This window comes from Trachypithecus francoisi, unplaced genomic scaffold (genome assembly GCF_009764315.1).
Source record: "Trachypithecus francoisi isolate TF-2019V2 unplaced genomic scaffold, Tfra_2.0 Lachesis_group0, whole genome shotgun sequence".
Classification (NCBI taxonomy): Eukaryota; Metazoa; Chordata; class Mammalia; order Primates; family Cercopithecidae; genus Trachypithecus; species Trachypithecus francoisi.
In genome coordinates this window covers 190749457-190770412 of record NW_022681453.1, presented here as the reverse complement: position 1 = coordinate 190770412, position 20956 = coordinate 190749457, and positions in this window count along the sequence as shown.

Sequence of the window (20956 nt, the reverse complement as noted above, 5' to 3'; positions counted from 1 at the left end):
ACATTTGTAAGAGATATTTGTTTAACCAAAATATTTGGAAAGTAACAAAGAAAGACATTTAAATTTTCTAAAAATGGACTTGCTCTTCTAGGAAAAGAATACCCTTGGGGGAAAAAAATATAACTCTAGCTGTATTTCTTCTTGTCACTCTGGATTCAACTTGATTAAAAATACACCTGTCACTAGCAGAACCAAAAAAAAGAAAAAAGAAAAAATCCCAAGCACAAAGCTTATTTTATTTGAAAAAAATTAAAAAGAAACTTCAACACTATGGGACACTGGCTCTTTTAGCATGAAATGACTTGAGCTTTTGTGGTGATACACACAGATACACACTTATCAGTGAAACGATGGTTTCACAAATAATAGATGAAATTCATAAAAAATCACAATGGTGATTTCGTGACAAAATATATTTAATTAAGTTGGTTATGAAAAAAATAGAGATATGAATCACTAACAAAATTCCTCCATTTTCAGTGGCTATTCATCATTTATCATCTAGACTCACATTTGTCTCCTTCCTGATAGCAGTTAAGAAAGAATTCTAACCACCCAATTTGTATATTGTTTTTCTCTGTATTACGTTAAGCAAATGTTCACTGCAGTAAAATGTTTTGGAAATTAGCTTTGTCTTATTTCCGGTTTAGTTCAGAGAATTAATTGGAAACCTTGTTTCTTTTATACATAAACCTGACGAAAAAATGTAGCTTAGAGCAAAGGGTGAATGTTAGCTTAACTGCTGCTTACGTCTTAAGTACATAAAACCTTTAATAGAATAAGCCAGTATTCACTGAGTTTTTTAAAATATTACCATGTATAAACATATAATATCCAACTTCATCCAAAAATATGATTGAGTTTAAGTACTTTGTTTTTCAGGCATATTTCAAGTATAATACTTCTTTGATTTTCATTGTTCTGATTTCTGGGTCTTCAATTCATTCATCACCTATTCCTTTTTAAGTAAAATAATTTTTTTTTTTGAGTTGCATTGGGATTTTTCCCAGGAAAAATATGACTTTTAGTAATGCTTTGCAATTGGCTATGCAGATATAAATTAAGATATGTTTATCCTGAGTTCTTATTGGAATACTTTCCAAAATCAACGAGCTTAAGAATGAAAACAAAACTTTTGAGAGTCTCACAAAATAGCTTTCTGGTCAATATACCTTACTTGATTTGTAAGCTCGGAGAATAAAGTATAGAAACAACTAGAGCTGAAGTTCCATTTGCTAATTCAAGAGACTTTTGTGCTTCTGCAAATTGGAGGGCAGCAAGCCATCCTATTCTTATAATAATAGTTTTGACTTTGAAATTTACATACAAATTTAATAGCGTATTTTTAGCCATTATGGATTGGCGCAATAAAGAGATATCAATGTAATGCAATGTGATGCTTTATGGGCCTCATTCTAATTCAGAAAGCTGGTTTAAAAGAACTAAGACTCTTCTGTTTAATAAAATAGCAACAATCTAATATCTAGATTGGTGGTCCTGCAGTGTCACCAGTGGGAGATGAGAGTATTAAGAGTAAGGACAAGGAAAGACTTCAAGGTTGCACACTGAAAAGTCTGGAATTCCTAATTTGGGAGCATTGATTTCTTGGTGAAGAAGTAAGTGTGACTACATTGCCAGTCATTTTTTTAAAACATAGACCCAGAAATAGCGAATCTATTTCACCCTCACACCTTAGTCTACAAGGCCTTGCTCTTGAGAAGGTTTTTCATGATACTGCTTCATTTCATCTGCACAAGATGAGACACAAGCATAAAAATTCCCTGCTGATTTTAATACCATGAAAGGCTGAGGTTATTTCTCTGTCATAAAATTGTAAATAGCATTTTTTAAGTCAAAATTACATTTAAAACAGTGGATTGTTCTACAAATATATATGTGTATATATACATATGCTTCTGAAATAAGGATCTATTATATAGAGTTTTTATTTGATTTGTGGTCTTTAGTCATACATAGTCAAAAATAAAGAGATATGAATGCAAAACTTTATACATTAATGTATATTTCTAATGATAGTACAAATTGCCACTTTATAATAAAAAAGAAACAGGTGGGAATAATAATCAAAGCACACGTTCCTTCGGTACTTCGGTGATTTTTAATCCCCCTTGTGATGCGCAGGAAATTATTTTTGAGTTACAAAAAGTTATCTTAAAAATCTATACTTCCCAATACAGATTTCATGATAAGTCATATCAAATTGAGAATCTGTGGTGAAGGATTAGGAAAAGGCTGCTAGATGCTCATCTTTATTTTTCAGGATTTTTCCTGGAGCCCAAGTTAAAAATTCAATATTTAAATCTAAGTTAAGTGAAAATTAATAATGTTCAAAAATGATATACTGAGCTTTAGTAACAGATGGAAGCAAAAGTAAGAATATTTAATGTTATGATAATAGCCTTAATGTAATAAAAGTTGCATCATTAAATGTTCTATTAGTTGGAAAGAATGAGCTGATATTTCTTTGTCTTTGCTCCAAGTACAGTTTGAAGACAATGCCATTCATTTTACTCAAAATTGTTCAAAAAGTCCAGAACATACTCCCATGGCTAGAATTGGTATTAGCTCCAATACAAGGTTAAATGTTACAATCTTAAAAAATTATTGACACTGAAATGTTTAGTAAACATGTTGTATGAGAAACTAAACAAATTAATGTTTCATTTTTCCATTAAAGCACCGATTATTCAAATCATTGTTTTCTGAGCTCAGATTTGTAAAATGTTTATACATCATTACCCTCCTGGAATTAAAAACAATTAAATCCTGAGATGTTCATGCACGTAGACAAAATATTGGCACTTTTTTTTTTAAACATTAAACTTCTTTGAGAAGTCTACCATTTTTTTTTAGTGTGTTTATCCTATATTGCTGAAAAAGTGCTGTTTCTTCTTAAGAAAAAGATCACAAATTGATTTACGGATGGGAAAGATGTCCAATTTTGTTGAAGAGTCGAAAGAAAAGTAAATGTTTCTTTGTAATTATTTAGCTACTTGTCTCAACCTGACATCTTGCTTTCAAGGATTAAGAACTAAAGTACGTTCGTTTATTCTTTTGTTCATAACATACCAACTAGAGGCTCAGTTGAGTTTAGGCATCATAAACTAAACTGCAATCTCAAACACAACAACAATAACAAAGGCAGACACATAAATAAACAAATAATGCAATACCTAAAAGTATGTGCTATGATAGATGCCAAAAAGATTTTATATACCACTGAGGAGGCAACAAAGGCATCATCAGGGATTGAAAAAGAACAGATATTTGCTGGGTGATAAAAGGGAGACGACAAAGGCCCCTCAAGAAGACAAAATCATTTGAAGGAAAGATATGGATACTTGCAAAACAGGGCTTAGTTGGGAAGAATGTTCAGAAAAGGAAGTGGAAGAAAAACTGAGTTGAGATCAATAAAAATGAAAAGTTACTCAAATGTTTTCAATACAGCCTTTGTATTTGTTTGAACATCTGTATCTGCTAGGATGCTTCTGGTTGCTCAGAAAGAATCCCCAAACCAAACTGGCACGTCATCTCAAATATCTAGGTACACAGCATCACCATCAAGACTTAATTTGTCTGTAGTTCTCTCAGCTCTGTCCACCTCCATGTATAACTTCCCTCTTGGAGACAGAAGTTCCTTTAGAAGTTTCAGAACCTGCATGCGTATATAATCTATTCTCTATTCGAATCCCCCAGACAACATCTTACATTTCATTGGCCTGATTTAGATCATGTGTCCACACTTTAGTGACTGACCATGGCCAGAAATTTGAGATATGTTGACTAGTTTAAGTCAACCAAGACCTGGAGGTTGGATTGTCCCCAAAGATCCAAGTTTGCATGGTTGAGGGGTAAATATTTGAATGAAATTCAGAGCCCTTTTATTAAGAGGAAATGGAAATGAAGAGCAAAAAGTGGCAAATCTCCACTACTAACGAATAGATGTATTTTCTATCACAAGTCATTGGATATTCTAAAAATCGGCAGAGAAATGCCAATATTGGTTAATTAAAGCTACTCATAAACCATAAGAACAAACAAAAGCATTGACAATTCAATTTCCTAAGCATGATTAAGTGACTGCTATGAAGAAGGCACTGTGCAGGTCACTGATGAAGAGAAAAACAGCTGCAATTTTAAAGAAAAGTGGTACGTTTGACAATAACTCAGTATGTCTGATATGTTCAGTGCTTTTAGATGACTCTCATGGAGGGAGCTAGAAAATGCAATTTGCTTATTCTAGATAAGAGGGTCATACCATATCTACTTTTATTCCTACCCATAGAAGCACTGCTAGGATTAGGCCATTAGAAAATGCTCCACTTCAAAATCACCTGCAACAACCGTGCATGTCTTTCTTGAATCTCCTCTACAGAAGATAGCACATGTTTTGAACACTTTGGATGGCACGAAGTGTATTAACAATCCAAACCACCGTATTCCATTTGTGGAAAGTATTGGTTGTATATGTATATTGGCATCAAAACCTTGGGTTACCATCTTTCAAAAAAGTCTTGATTTTCCATTGACTTTCAGGTTTGTTTTTTCGAGAGGATCGAATACATTTTATTTAAAAGTAATGTGCATCTTCTGAGCACATATTTTCACAATTGTTTTTCTTACGAGTATAAAATAATATTGCTGTTGTCATATTACTTTTCTAATTCTTTTTGACAACCTTACCTGAAAGACAACATATCTTAATTTCTGTGCTATGTCTCTTATATATGATACCTACTTGTGTATTAACCCTGCCTACCCGTTGCAATTCGCTGTCTTGAAAAATATGTTCCTGATCCAGAGAGGCACACAAAGACATACACAAAAGCACATTGCAGGAGGAGGTATTTAATATGTGAGCGGCATATCAGTCATGCTGTGACTTGTCTGTAATGTCATTTTCCTTGCCTGTTTCATCTTTTTGTTTCTTATATGCATTTTCAGTTGTACCACTGCTTCACTGACTGACTTAACTCTGAATGATGATATTTTCCCTAGTGTTTTGAGTAATTATTTTCTATGCTGACAGCTTCACCTCAGAAACATACCCTCATAATAGACCTGATTGGTACTTTACCTTTACAACCAAGAAAATAGTGGCTAAATTAAATTGGAAGGTGATGGGTTTGTTTGCTTTTTTTTTTTTTTTTCCTGTAATGATAAACCTGAATACAGGCATTCCATATGTTATTTGTACCATTAGAAGACATCAGGAACAAAGTCTCTGCAATTCAATGTACTTTTTCTTCAAAGTAGCATTTATTCACAGTCCAAAATGGCCGCTCTAGTTGTAGGTGTCGACACAAGGAAAAGGAAAACAGGGAGGTAGAAAGATGTGGTACATGTACCATGGAAGCATCTTTTCTAGAAGCCCCCAGCATAAGTCTCACGGGCCAGAACTGGAGGTTGTGGGTAAGGAAGAAAAAGGGATTGAAATTGGGTAAGGAATTAGACACTTCTATCACAAAATGTGGACTGCCCTCACAAAAAAAAGACTGCCTTTGTACTGGGCATATTCGCAGCCTCTTCCATTGGCTAGTACATCCTCTTGCTGACAGTACTAAAACCAACAGGTTATATGGTCTAGGTTAATGATGTTGTTGTGCTCCAGGATACTTGTTTCTCCAGCAAGCTGAGCCACTGTCATTTCTGATCTCCTGTACGACAAGGAAAGTAACTAACCTACATGCTGTTTGGGTGTTCCCTACAAGAAATCAATGAGAGGCACAAAGGATGTATGAGGAGATGAGTTCTTTCTTTCAACACGATCGATTAAAATAGCAATATTCTCTAAATCGTGTACCAAGAAATCTTCGTCAGATCACCCTAGAATGATAGAGCATAGATGCTATTACTTTACCATATCTAGTTCACTAGGAGAATGGTCATCACAGCGCCACACTTTGGGGTTCTCACTGAATTAGAAACTTGCCCACACTACTAGCAGATGACCTGTGCTGGGATATCTCAGCCCAAACGTGAACTAATCATGGAATTATGGACAAGAGTGACATGAATCTGTTTTACTAACTCACTCTCCATCTTAAATGCTAGAGTTATTTTTGACCTATCTCAAAACAAGTGACTGTGACCTGTTAAAATATAGCCAGCATAATTGTCCATGGACTTGCAGATGGCCACCCACTTCTCAGATACAGAGGATATAGTTATCTGGAATTTGGTTTTGGAAGCAAGAATTGGAGGGATTAGCTCTCTCTACTTCCTCACTGTTTTCCCCCATCCAAAACCCAGTACATCATTGCCTCTGTAGTTAGGGCCTAGGTTCGGGTCAAGTGTATGTATCCTTCTTCCAGATGCAGAAGTCTAAGAGGCATATCATCAAGAATGCATAAGATGATTTCATTTTCTTGATTTTGTTTCTTCAAGGAAGCAAAAGTAATTGATTATTTCAGTATCTATGTAGTTATCATATATTGTTACTATTTAGATTTCATTACTATTCTTGCCTAGGATATAGTCATTGGTTTGTAACCTCAACTGCATATTAGAATTACCTGACAACTTCTAAAAAATATACTGAGGCTTAGGTCCCACCCCTAGAAATCCTGATGAAATCGGTTTGGAGTAAAGACAGGTGATTCTTTCTTGCAGATTTGAGAATCACTCCACTGAATGAACCCTTAATAAACCATAGTTAACATTTATTAAGTGCCTAGTCAAGGCTGGTTGGAGTTGACTTTCCAGAGAAATTCTAAGTTGTAAATGTACATAAGAGTGATGAGTAGAAGACTCTCTTATGACAAGGTTTAGACAATTTGAATAGCAGGTGATATTACATGCCAAGCTTCTGCAATGTCCCTGCCAAATTTCAGCATCATGCCTAATCTCCTAGAAGTATCCTAGTGATGTATTTAACGATTTCTGGATATGGAGCTTGGCCTTATATTAAGCTGTTGCCTGAATATTCAGAGTTGATTCAAGGACAACTTCTTCTGTGTGAATCCAGAGAAATACTTGTTTAAGCAATTGCATTATGTGAGTGCTTACTTTATGAAAATAAAATATTTGGATCTGAATTAGGTTAATAAATGTGGTTGCTGTCTTGAAATAGTAGCCCCCCAAATTATTAAGGGCATGTATTTAAAGTCTGGGCCTTTACAAAAAAAAATTATATTTTTTGCTTCTGCTGTAATGGTTCACAACGCTACTTTATTTAGTAGTGTGAACATGTTAAGACAGACTTCTCTGTTACTTGGAAAGGAGTTCACTTTCCCCTGACAATACAGTCCTGGCTATGAATGTCTCTTAGCTCCTGAGTAATCAGATTTATTCTCTTGCATCACAGCACCCATTCTCAGGACAAAATTAAGTTACAATAGTTTTTTCAAACTTTTACTCAGAGCACACTGTCTCCTGCAACCAAAACTGTGACACTTGTGTTTTATTTTTTTTCTTTGCCCAGCCCTACACTCTAAAAACCAAGAGGTAATATGTGACTCTACCTAAATTACATGTACGCTGACCGAACCCATCATAAGGAAGAAAACAGAAATCTGTGTCTCCTCCAGAAAGCTAGAAAGCTAGGTAATTCAATATTGTGTATTTCTGTATTTTACTATTTAAGTCCATGCACCCTATATTTCTCTAGTCCTTGCCCTTATTCTTTCCAGCAGACACACAACTTGTCTCATAAAATTCCTTGATTTGGTCCAAAAATAAGGGAGGGAAAGTCAGAAATTCACTATAGATTACTCCGAGTTTCATTGCTTAGAACCTGCTGAATGCAAGGAGCATATATCAAGAGAATATACCTGGTTACCAGGTCACTAGAATGTGTGCAACTCTCCTCAGGAAAAACCTAGAGAAAGTTGCCTCACACTTCCTTTTTTTCCCAAGAAGCATGCTGGAAATTGGGTCAGATCTAGTATTGTGGTCAATTTTATGTGTCAACATGACTGTGCCATAGGGTTCCCATATAAATACATTCTTTCTGTGTGTGCCTGTGAGGATGCCTCCCGATGAGATGAGCATTGGAATTAGCAGTGTCAGTAAAGTAGATTATCCTCTTCAATGTGGGTGTCCATCACCCCATCTGTTGAAAGCTTGAATAGGACACAAAAGTGGAGGAAGGAGGAATTTACCCCTTTTGGCTTCCTGCCTGTCTCCTTGAGCTGGGACACAGGTCTTCTCTTACCGTGACTGGGATTTGCACCTTCGGCTTTCTGGCCTTTGGACTGGAATTACACCACCGGTTTTCCTGGATGTCTAGATGGCAGAGGGCAGATCATGGGACTTTTCCGCATCCACAATTGTATGAGCCAATTCCTGGTAATAAATCTCCCCTCTCCTCCGAGTGTGTGTGTGTGTGTGTGTGTGTGTGTATCCTATTCGTTCTATTTCTTTGAAGAATCCTGACGAATAAACCTAGTATGATCCCTATAGGGTTGATGCCACTTTAGCCATTATTGACTACCTCCCATATGATGATGGACTTTTTCAATGGCTTTCCTAGTAACACACTCCTCTGGCACAAAGTCAGGACCCTCCTGACATTTAACTCTGAATTCAATCCTGAAACAACGCAATCCAGCTGTTCCCACTTTCTTATTCTTTATCTCAGCAATACCCTGGAGGGCTGGGACAAGGTATTTGTAAAGTAGTAGGAAGCAATATCTAAGAAGTTAGAAAAACTGTCCTCTAAATCTGGTTGCTGCAGGATCTTGAATGATTTATTTCTCCTCTAAATCTCTGTTTCCTCATCGTAAGACAGAGACACTTTTCAAAGCAGGGATTAATTTGATTGTCAATATTCCTTTTTTTTTTTTTTTTTTTTTTTTTTTTTTTTTTTTGAGGCGGAGTCTCGCTCTGTCGCCCGGACTGGAGTGCAGTGGCCAGATCTCAGCTCACTGCAAGCTCCGCCTCCTGGGTTTCCGCCATTCTCCTGCCTCAGCCTCCCAAGTAGCTGGGACTACAGGCGCCCGCCACCTCGCCCGGCTAGTTTTTGTATTTTTAGTAGAGACGGGGTTTCACCGGATTGTCAATATTCCTAATCCACCCTAAAAATCTGTGTCTTTTAATAGATGCGATTTGACCATTTGCATTTGATGTAATTCTTGATATGTTTGGATTTAGGTTTATTGTTTTATAATTTGTTTTCTGTTAGTTATTTCTGTTTTTTCATTTCTCTGTTTCCTGACTTCTTTTGTGTTATTTCACAAAGGATTACAATATATGTATTTAACTTTTTACAGTCTACTTAGAATTAATATTTTACTACTTTTGGTTGAATGTAGAAAGATTACCACCGTATAGATCACTTTAGTTTCCCATTTATGTAATGATTATATACATACATTGAAATCTCATTAGACAATGTTATAATTTCTGCTTTCAACTCCCACACACAATTTAGGAAAAAAATCTATTATACTTACTCAAACATTTGCCATTTTTATTGTTGCTTCTTTTTATTTATTTATTTATTTTATTTATTTATTAAAAGACATAGTCTCGCTCTGCTCTGTTGCACTGCAGTGGCACAATCTCTGCTCACTGCAACCTCTGCCTACCAGGTTCAAGTGATTCTTGTGCCTCAGCCTCCTGGGTAGCTGGGATTATAGGTGCATGCCACCATGCTTGACTAATTTTTGTTTTTTTAGTAGAGATGGTGTTTCACCACGTTGGCCAGGCTTGTCTCGAACTCCTGACCTCCAGTGATCTGCCTGCCTCAGCCTCCCAAATGCTGGGATTACAGGCATGAGCCATTGTTCCCAGCCTCCTTCATTCTTAATGTTCCATGTTTCCGTCTTATATTAATTCCCTCCATCCTAAAGAGCTTTTTTTTTTTTTTTCCACAATGCTTTTAAAACAGGTCTGCAAGGCAATAAATTCCCTTAGTTTTTCTTCTTCTCAAAGTGTTTTTATTTCAACTTCATTCCTGAGGGATACGTTCACTGGGTATAGAATTCTGAGTTGAAAGTTACTTTCTTTCAACACTTCCTTCTGAGCTATAGCACTGTTCTTCTATTAGTAATTAATCTTTTTTTTTTTTTTTCTGGGTGCCTTCAGGGCTTTTTTCTTTGTCTTTAATTTTTGGCAGTCTGATTACGGTGCTTCTGGGTATGGATTTGTTTGTTTTTATCTTGTTTGGCATTCACTGAGCTTTTTGAATCTTTATGTCCAGTTCTTTTGCCAATTTGGGGACATTTTTACTGATTACTTCTTTAATTTTTTTTCTGCACTGCACTTTTTCTTCTCTCCTTCTGGGACTCAAATAACGAAAACACTAGTTTTTTTGTTATCACCCCACAGATGTCTACTGTTCTGTTCGTCTTTTCATTTTTAAAAAAAATTTTATTGTTCTGATTAAATCATTTTTAATGATTTTTCTTCGAGTTCATTGATTCTTTTCTCTGTCATCTCTATTCTGCTACTGAGTCTGTCAAAGGAGGGTTTTAAATTTTGTTTTGTCTGTTTTGGGGAAAGTTATTACTGTTGTTGTTATTATTAATTATTATTATTATTATTATTAGAGACAGAGTCTTGCTCTGTCACCCAGGCTGGAGTGCAGTGGTGCGATCTCAGCTCACTGCAAGTTCTGCCTCCCGTGTTCACGCCATTCTCCTGCCTGAGGCTCCCGAGTAGCTGGGACTACAGGCGCCCGCCACCGTGCCCAGCTAATTTTTTGTATTTTTAGTAGAGACGGGGTTTCACCATGTTAGCCAGGATGGTCTCGATCTCCTGACCTCATGATCCGCCTGCCTTGGTCTCCCAAAGTGCTAGGATTACAGGCGTGAGCCACCACGTCCGGCCTACTGTTGTTATTATTTTTATAGCTCTAAAATCTTCATTTGGTACTTCTTGACAGCTTCCATTTACTTTGTGTACTTTCTATTTTTCCTTTGGTTTCAAGAATCAGATAATTCCAACATCTCTGTTACCTCATATTTATATCTGTTGACTGTCTTTCCCCATGGAAATTGAGATTTTCCTGGTAGTTTACATACCAAACATGTTTTCATTGTATCCTGGACATTTTGAATATTATGTTATGTTATAAGACTCTTGGACTTCTTTAAATCCTACGGAGAATATTGACATTTTCATTTAGTAAGAGTCAGCCTGGTTAGGTTCAGTCTTAAGTTCCATCACTTCTTGGCCTTTTGGCTAAGATTAAGTGCAGTCTTAAGTTCCAACCTGAGACTCCTGTGTGCTATGGTTGCAATTCCAGCATAGTTTTCAGGCTCCCGCCACCACGCCCGGCTAATTTTTTGTATTTTTTAGTAGAGACAGGGTTTCACCATGTTAGCCAGATGGTCTCGATCTTCTGACCTCGTGATCCACCCGCATCGGCCTCCCAAAGTGCTGGGATTACCAGCATAGTTTCCAAAGCATTCACAATACTATTTGGATCAGTCCAGTTCATGTGCCACCTAGTGGCCAGTCTCAGACATTGGGCAGTCATGTATCTGTTCAGTTGTGTCCTCTGTAGGCTAAATAACATCAGATCCACATGTGCAAGCTTGGGAAGGAGTCCAAAATTTATAAACCATTATTTGGAATTGATTTCCTGAGTTCCTTTTTCTCTATAACTTTGATAGTTTCAAGTTCCTTGGGGTCCTTCTATGACGAGGAAGCCAAGGTTTTAGTTATCCCACTCTGAGGTGCAGTTGTGAAGTGTGACCGCATCCAGGTCCAAACAATGAAAGGACAATCCAGATGGACGACAATGGTGGTCATCCTCACTCTCTTGGAACCAAGGATCCTCTGCTGAAGATATGGGAGAGGAGTCCCCTTTCATCCATGGTTTTACTCTTGGCAGTGTCAGTTACCTGTGGCCAATCAAAGCCTGAAAATAGGTGTATACGTGACAACAAGATACACTGAGAGAGAGACAGAGACTACATTCACATCGCTTTTATTACAGTATATCATTATAATTGTTCTGCGTTATTATTAGTTATTGTTGTTAATCTCTTACGAATTTATAAATTAAACTTTACTGTGGGTTTGTGTAAGAAAAAATATACGGGGTTTGGTAGTTTCAGGCCGGCATTGGTGGTCTTAGAACATAGTCCGCACAGATAAGCGGGGACTGCACTAACAGAAACTTTCCTCACCTAGAATTTTGGCTCCACAGGATCGCATAGGAACTAGGCCATGGGAGAACAGAAAAAAGAAAGAAAAATAAAACCGGACATTTCCACACTCTTTCTGAATATTTTAAGTTCCCTTTCTTGCTTCTTGAGCCAGAACTAGAGAGGACTTCTTAGGAGAAGACAGAGTTAGACTTCTCCTAAGCTCTCTCTGCCAACTCCTTTGTGATCACTGCTGTTGGTTGTGGGCCTTGAAGGAAAAAAGTGATACATTCGTCGGTGTTTGAATTCTGGGCTTCCTCCCCAGTTTGCCTTCTATTTATCAGGGTCATCAAAGAGCTGCTCTGTTGCATCTGTCTGGTTTTTCTTCAGTGCTGAAGACTGAGTGACCAGTGTTTACTCCATCTTGTCCAGTCAGGACCCCTGATATTCTTTAAAACCCCCCAAATTTAAAGACATTTATTTATATTTCAATTATTTTATCTAGTCAGTTTTCTGAATGAAAATCTGCCCTTTTCCCCCTCAGAGTTGACTTAACAAATGAAAATATAAAACCTAGGAGAAATGAACCTAAAATATCAAATATTCCAATACTCTACTAATGCTGTGTGATGTGGGGAAAAGTGAAATATCCCCATCTAATCCAGTTGACACCTGGATATATAAAATGTGATACTGTATGACTTTCAAATTATAGTTTTTGAAATAATATTTTAAAAAGTAAAGAAGATGTGAAAAACTAATTTAACCTTTCTGTTTAATCCACTGATTAGTGTTTAGAAATTTGGCCAAAACACGGCCCTCATCATAGAGCCATCCTACAACTTTCGTTACAGCTTAGTGCTTCAAAAGAAATATAAAAGCTGGCTAACCATAGAAAATGCCTTAACCAAAAACACCTGACCCTTTTCCCCCAGCAGCATCTACAGTGTGACAGAGTAAATGGGGCACTGAGGGGAAAGTCCACAGTGACAGCTATTCATGGCACATTTCCTCTGTAAATAAATAAATGCACTTTATGCACGATTATGTCGGAGACACATTGACTAGGAAGTTTGCAAAATTTATTAACAGAAGACTCAAAGAGATTGGGAAAAAATATGATTTCTCCAATACCTACATAATAATCACCAGGTATAAAATGCCAGTAAGAACATGTATACACTATTATTTTGACAGATCCTCCAAAGAAAATACTTTATTAAAATTAAGGGTCAGTTCCAAATTTTGGTTATGTGAGACAGTTTTTCAATGGAGCTAAGGTTTTCTGGACTATATGTAGTCTTATTTATTTTATTTTTTGACTAAATACAACCGATTTCATTCCTCTCAGAAAGAATGTTACATTTGTACCTAGATGTAATTTGATTCTTCAACTTTTCACACTATTTTATTTCTTTGTGCACCAATCTCCTCTATTGGACTGTAAGCCTTTGAAGGCCTGAAATGAAGTCTGTTCAGCTAGATTGGCCCAAAACTGAATTTAATAATTTTTCATCAAATTGTTTCAAATGTGAAAAAGATGAGTCATAAAATTTCAATAAAAGGTAATGAATTTTTTAGGCTGACCACATCAAAGAAAAATATCCTGGCAAAACATATTTTAAAGAACACTCATGAAAAATTCATCTTCTGCAAAACGATTCTTGCAAATTAACTATACAGTATGTGGCATTTACTGTACTACTGCTTGATTTTTTTCTTCCTTTATTCAAAGTGACTTTGCTGGTAGAAAAGTGTAAGCCAGTATTCTAAGTGGTGTGTGGGTGTGTGGGAGTCTTCTCTGAGCACATATCTTGTTAATATATAACGGAATATGTGCATGTATTTTAACACCCACATCATCTTCTAAATTGCTCGGCTGAAGTCTATACAGCTTATAATCAAGTCAAATGGCTCTCTGCCTGGCACTCTAGTTGAAACTATCTCAAGGCTACATGTCTCCTTCTGTTGGGTTCAGATTTAATAGGAAGAAAATTTTGGTTATCAAAATCTTCACTCTAGATGAATCTTCACCATTCTACGGTTTTTCAGGAAGCAAATGATACAGAACCGGGTTGCCTAACAAATACGTGTTGGGAGCCACATATATGATTTAAATTTTTCTAGTAAGCATACTAAAAAGGTAAAAAGAAATAGGCAAATTAATTTTTATAATACAACATATTTAAGCCAATATATCCAAAAATCATAGTTTCAATATGTAACCAATATACAATTGATTGTCATAAGACATTTTGCAGTCTTTTTTTTTTTTTTTTTTTTTTTGAGACAGAGTCTTGCCCTGCGCCCAGGCTGGAGTGCAATGGCACGAACTCGGCTCCCTGAAACCTTCACCCTCAGGATTCCAGTGATTCTCCTACCTCAGCCTCTCGTGTAGCTGGGATTACAGGTCCCCACCACCCATGCCAGACTAATTCGTTTTGTATTTTTAGTAGAGACAGAGTTTCGCCATGTTGGCCAGGCTGGTCTCAAACTCCTGACCTCAAGTGATCCACCAGCCTTGGCCTCCCAAAGTACTAAGATTACAGGCGTGGGCCACTGCACCTGGCCTGCCGTCTTTTTTATACAATAGTTTCACAACCTGGTGTTTATTTTTCTTTACAGCACTTCTCAATTCAGACTAGCTATATTATAAGAGCTCAGTAGCCACATGTGGCTTATTGGAAGCACAGATTTAGAAAAAAACCCAAAATGAAAAGACTGGAAGACACCATTGAAGTACTCATCCAACTGCTTATGTAATATTTGGATGTTACCTTAATATCCATAAAGACTTCTGTAATCCAAAATGCTTTCCAGGTCTCAGTACCCTACTTGGTTTGACACCACCTTCCTGCTTCTCTGAGCCTCCTGCAAATGCCACTCTCTTTGTTCTAGCCTTACGGGACACCTTTCCATCGCTGAATCTCTACTTGGATGTTTCTACTCAGATCTGTGGCATTCATTGCTTTCCTCTATACAGAATACAATTTACTTTTACCATCCTCAGTTTAAAAATTATCTCAGCTCCCTGGTTTTTTTGAATCACCAACTCCTTTCAGGTGTCAAATTAAATTTCTCTTTCTCGAGGAAGATGTCCCTGAGTCTCCAAGAGTTTTCTAAGAGCAGGGACTGTCCCTCATATGAACTGCTGTCTTTACAACACTTACATGGAGGTTCTCCTTCTGATAAAGAAACATACAAATCAGGTGATAGAGTCATAAACTAAGTACATAGCAGGTGCTCATTTAATAGTGTTTGAATGAATGGCTGAGTAAGTGAATGAAAGAAAGATCAGAAAGAAGAAATGAGTTGCTGAAAGTCTCATAGCCAATAAAGGATAGGTCCTAGACAGTAGTCCAGTTGCGCTCACACAATTCAAACATTTAAATAGATTACAGTAAAAAAGAGACTTATTACAGGGTGAAGAGCAGAATTACAAATCAACATGCATACATTCAAGAATTTGGGACTATGTGGCCGGGAGCGGTGGCTCACGCCTGTAATCCCAGCACTCTGGGAGGCTGAGGCAGGCAGATCACGAGGTCAGGAGATCGAGACCATCCTGGCAAACACGGTGAAACCCCGTCTCTACTAAAAATACAAAAAAAAAAATTAGCCGGGCGCGGTGGCGGGGGCCTGTAGTCCCGGCTTCTTGGGAGGCTGAGGCAGGAGAATGGCGTGAACCTGGGAGGCGGCGGAGCTTGCAGTGAGCTGAGATCGCGCCACTGCACCCCAGCCTGGGCGACAGAGCGAGACTCCATCTCAAAAAACAAAAAAAGAATTTGGGACTATGGCAAGGTTACCATTTCTAAAGACAACATAAAATACACAGTGCTGATGGTTGTGTGTGCTGGTGTAGCTGTTCTTGAAAACAATATGTTTGTCAGTAACTGGACCATACTTATGATGCAGCCGGGCCACATTTGGATATACATCTCACATTCTAATAAAAATACCTAAAGAGAAAGGCTTGAAGATGTTCATTGCAATGTTGCTTATGGTGGCAAAGAAGTGTAGACAGTGTAGTTATCCTTCACTGTGGCAGAGGGAGGAGTGGACAATTAAAACATGGTGTATACACTCAAGTGAATACTACACCAGAGTTAGAAACAATAGACTTGATGTGTATGCAGCAACAATAGTGCATCTCAAAAACATGGCACTAGTAAAAAAGTAAGGAAGAAAACAAGATATTTACGTAAAACACCATTCATATAATTTAATAACACACATACTCACACAAAGGAAACAAACACCTTTTAAATATGTATATGTAAATATAAGGATATGCAATAAACATCAAAATATCAAAATGATTATATATAGAGGAAGGATATAATGGTAGTGGGGAATCAGGACAAAATAAAATCAATCAAATGTCTCTTACAGGTAATGGATCATTAATTGAGAAGCATAATTAACCCTCAGTGATTGAAATCCAAAAATTAGAAGCAAAATTAAAAAGGAAAAACAATAAAATGTATATGTTTAGAATATTTACCTTGTCTAACTCATTTATACTCTTGTTAGTTGCACTTGTTTAAAAGTCTTTCTCTCTTCTATCCTTTCATTCTTCTTCACCTTTTCTCACCTTGTTCTCCTCTCCTCCCTTCCCTTCTCTTGCTTTCTCTGTCCTTCTCTTTTGACCCCCTTCTTTACCCTCTCCAACACTCTGTCTCTCTTTCCTTTCTCTTTTCATCTTGAACTAATTTACAGTGGTCATTTTAGAGGTAAACAGGCGCCTGTAGTCCCAGCTACTCGGGAGGCTGAGGCAGGAGAATGGCGGGAACCCGGGAGGCGGAGCTTGCAGTGAGCTGAGATCCGGCCACTGCACTCCAGCCTGGGCGACAGAGCGAGACTCCGCCTCAAAAAAAAAAAAAAAAAAAAAAAAAAAAAAAAAAGAAGTTCAAGAGGACTCGGTATTGTATTGCTAATCATCTAGTTTATGAAACAGCTTGTTAAGTGGACACAGCAGCCACATTGCCTACATAAATAACTTGGCCAAATTTCCTCCTACCCGAAACAGTGCTTATGCCTCCCTTAGCTATGCGCCCTTCTTAACTCAACTCTCAGTGCTGCATCACCAATGTATTTTTTTCAAGTGTTCACTTAATCTTATTTTGTTAGATGCTCTGGACAAAATCATTTTTTGAATATACTTAGATAGTCCCCCTCCTAGGTGATACACATATAAAGATTGATATAAAAATATAATTACCAAATTCTGGAAGATCCTATATTAATGAAGAGGCATATAGCAAAGAACTTAATCATAAACTAAGATTTATAGGATTGGTTACATAACCAATCTATACATAACTCTGCTACAGTTAGATATTAGCCTTTTTGACCATGCATATATTTTTTCATATACTAAGCCCAGTTCACTGCCAGAGATCAAATAACAAGGCGCTAAGAACAAATCACCAACATCAATTCAATTCTTTAGAAGAATGCCACTTACATACCATGCTCTCAAGATGGAGGAGGATACACGAGACGTTTCTCTACTGTTAATAAGAAAATTATGTGATAGAAGCTAAGCACATAATCTAAATAAAATAAAATAAAATACCAACAAAGATAAAGAAGGAAATTAGCTGTGGCACAAATATTCTGATTTATGAGTCCAAAATAGGCACATATCCTACATTGTTCAGAAGATTAGGGAGTGTTTCATGGGAGACTAGCATTCAATCAGAAAAACAGTATTGGAAAGAAGACACTTAGGACAACATACATAGCAGCCAGAGGCCAAGATGGATGTGGCATGTATGAAAAATAGTAGAGACTTTATTGTGACTGAGAGAATGTGCGAGAAGGGCAGTACTGAAGCTGCAGTGATAGGTTAGAGACAAATCTTGCAAAGATATTAATGACAGAATTTAAAACATGGATCCATGTTAGATTTAAAACACATAATGATAGGTTTATAAAAGTAACTGGGATATAGGAATGTCATTTCATTTATAACTGATTGACACATCTCATCAAAGCATTGGTTTGAAAAGGGACACTGGAGGTTGTAAGTGTATAAACCACATTTTTTAAAAATAATGATATTGACACCACAGTAAACCACTTTAAATCATTATATTATTTATACAGCATTTCTATTTTGACGAAAGACTTCTCTAGATGGGATTCTATAGCTGAGAATTATTGCTATACCCCTGATTCCCTTTTTGTCGGAAGAAGGAATTATTAGTGCCCTTTTTTCTGTCAGCCCAGTTATCTGAAGCTCCCGTCTCTGTACCCCATTTATGTTCATTGTTCTTGAGAGATTTCTTGTTCATTTCTTGTTCATTTTCTCATTGAACTGTCCATTTAATGTTTTTACATTCAGTGACCTTAAGATTGGTTTAAATAACATTTTCATTTATCTAAATTAAGATATGATAGAGCTAAAATGCCTTAGTATGTGGTATTAATTCAGATAAATTGACATGGCCACTTACACCTTGGATAAATTTCATCTTGTAATTCTGGCTATTTTAGGGAACATTTGTTTCTAGTATCCATGGTGAAAATTCAGAAATCTGCTCCCTGGTGAAGTCTGGTCTTTGGTTATGGCTGAAATGGAAGATCAGTACAGATTGGTCCAATTTGACTGAGAAAGCATATTATATTAGTATACAATTCAAATCATTGTTTTTCTGTAACCACAATGTCTCACTTACTATTGATTCTTATTATATTGATAAAAATGTGAAATGTTGACATCGATCTTCCTCTCTGATTACTAAATATTGTCAATTATAATCAATGCTTAACTAAAATCTCTTCTGGCCTGAGACATTAAATTCCATCAAAATATTTTAGAATCAGAATCTCCCTAAAACATACATTCTATTAATTTCATGACTTTGATACACCGATGCTTCAATGAAACTTGAATGCAAACAAGAAATCCTTGTGATTTTTTTTTTTTCCTGAGTCAACTTGGCTAAGTGGGAAGTTCATTCTCTCAGATTCTTTTTCTGGGTGCTTCTAACTCGGGATTGACAAAAATAAATATTTGCATGAGGCATAGAAGGAAGAAGTGAAGCAGGAGTTCCTCCTTCCTGAAGATCATAGCAGTCAAAACATTGAAAGATGAACCTAGAGGTACTGGTGGGGTTCAGCACGTCCTCACTTATCACTTATTTACGTCTAGTTCTTTCTGACTTCTGGCCCTGCTAACCAATTGCAACACTGGGCTGACCACAAGATGCAGAGGTGACAGCTTTCCACAGAGTTTCCTAACAGCTCCACATTGTGGCCACACACCAACACATGGACATGCCTGGCCTCCCAATTCCCCTTGCCAGTGCTTCAGACTGGCAGCTTAGCAACCTGACTCGAATCCTCCAGCTCCTCCATTCTAAATCTTAATCTTCATCTTTTTTCACAGCTGAGTAACAGCCAACCCTTATAGTAAAGTCCTCCTTCCATAATACTCCTAGTGGTTCTTCTTTCCTGACTGAACTTTGACTGCTACAGTCCTTGCAGGTAATTTCATCGTAGCTATTGGTAAAGAAAAGGAAATAGTTTTTCTTCTGAGCAATTCCCTTTTCCCTAATGTAGTCTCCCTTCGACTCAAGATTCTCTTTACTGTTTTGGCTCTAGAAGAAACTTTGTTCTGTTCCATGAAATCTTACTTCCTCTACGTTCTTCTCTGTGAAACAGAAATAATTACACAGTCATACGAAATGTTCTGGAAGTTTTCTTTAGTAACTGGCTTTGAAATTTTAAAAAGTAGACACTAATAATGTACATCAAATGCTCAGAATTAGTCTTTAGTCACGAAAACAATTTTTCAGCTCATATCCAAATATGTTTATTAAAAGGATTTGTATTCACAGGTATATATAATTGAAATAAATATCTGAAGAAAATAAATGTGAAACAAACATCAAAATAATTTTCAGCGCCGGGCGCAGTGGCTCAAGCCTGTAATCCCAGCACTTTGGGAGGCCGAGACGGGCGGATCACAAAGTCAGGAGATCGAGACCATCCTGGCTAACAGGGTGAAACCCCGTCTCTACTAAAAACTACAAAAAACTAGCCGGGCGAGGTGGCGGGCGCCTGTAGTCCCAGCTACCCGGGAGGCTGAGGCAGGAGAATGGCGTGAACCCGGGAGGCGGAGCTTGCAGTGAGCTGAGATCCGGCCACTGCACTCCAGCCTGGGTGACAGAGCGAGACTCTGTCTCAAAATAAATAAATAAATAAATAAATAAATAATTTTCAGCACTGTTTTTCTCTTCTAGTAAATTGTGTCAATGTTTAGGCAAAGAGAATAAGTGATGGGGGAAGATTTTTATGAATGGAGAGAGTATTCAATCCATGTATAAGGCTGGTCTTTATCTTGATATAAAATTTGACCTAGAACATTGTTATGATTTGTGAGTTAAGAGAATAGGTTAAAAAGTAAAAATCCACTAAAAAAGAAGAAAGGAAGACAAGAAGACAGTTGATACTGAATTCTGCACTTTCATTTGCATCATTTCAATGGAACATGGGAGCAGTAACAGTAACTACAGTACCTGTCACATGGATGAAATCAACCTGAAGTGAAGAAATGTAAGGAAATGACAAAATTCTGTTCAAATGGCCATCATGATTATGATGATCGCCCTTTCATTTTTTCTCTCTTTATCTCATACTCATAGGCATTTCTTGCTGATATGAGCTAATTAGATAAAATAGTCCATAGAACTCTGCCAATGAGACATGCTCTGTTCCCAGGCAACGGATGTTTATTTTAAATATGGTTTTGCAGAAGCGATGGTTTGTCATTGTTGTCTAAGTCAGAAGTGACATTTAACAATGGAGACCTTAAGGGAATTGGATTTTCCAGCAGCTTAATCAATTTAATTCAGCAAACAGTAACTGAACACCTACATTGTACTTTC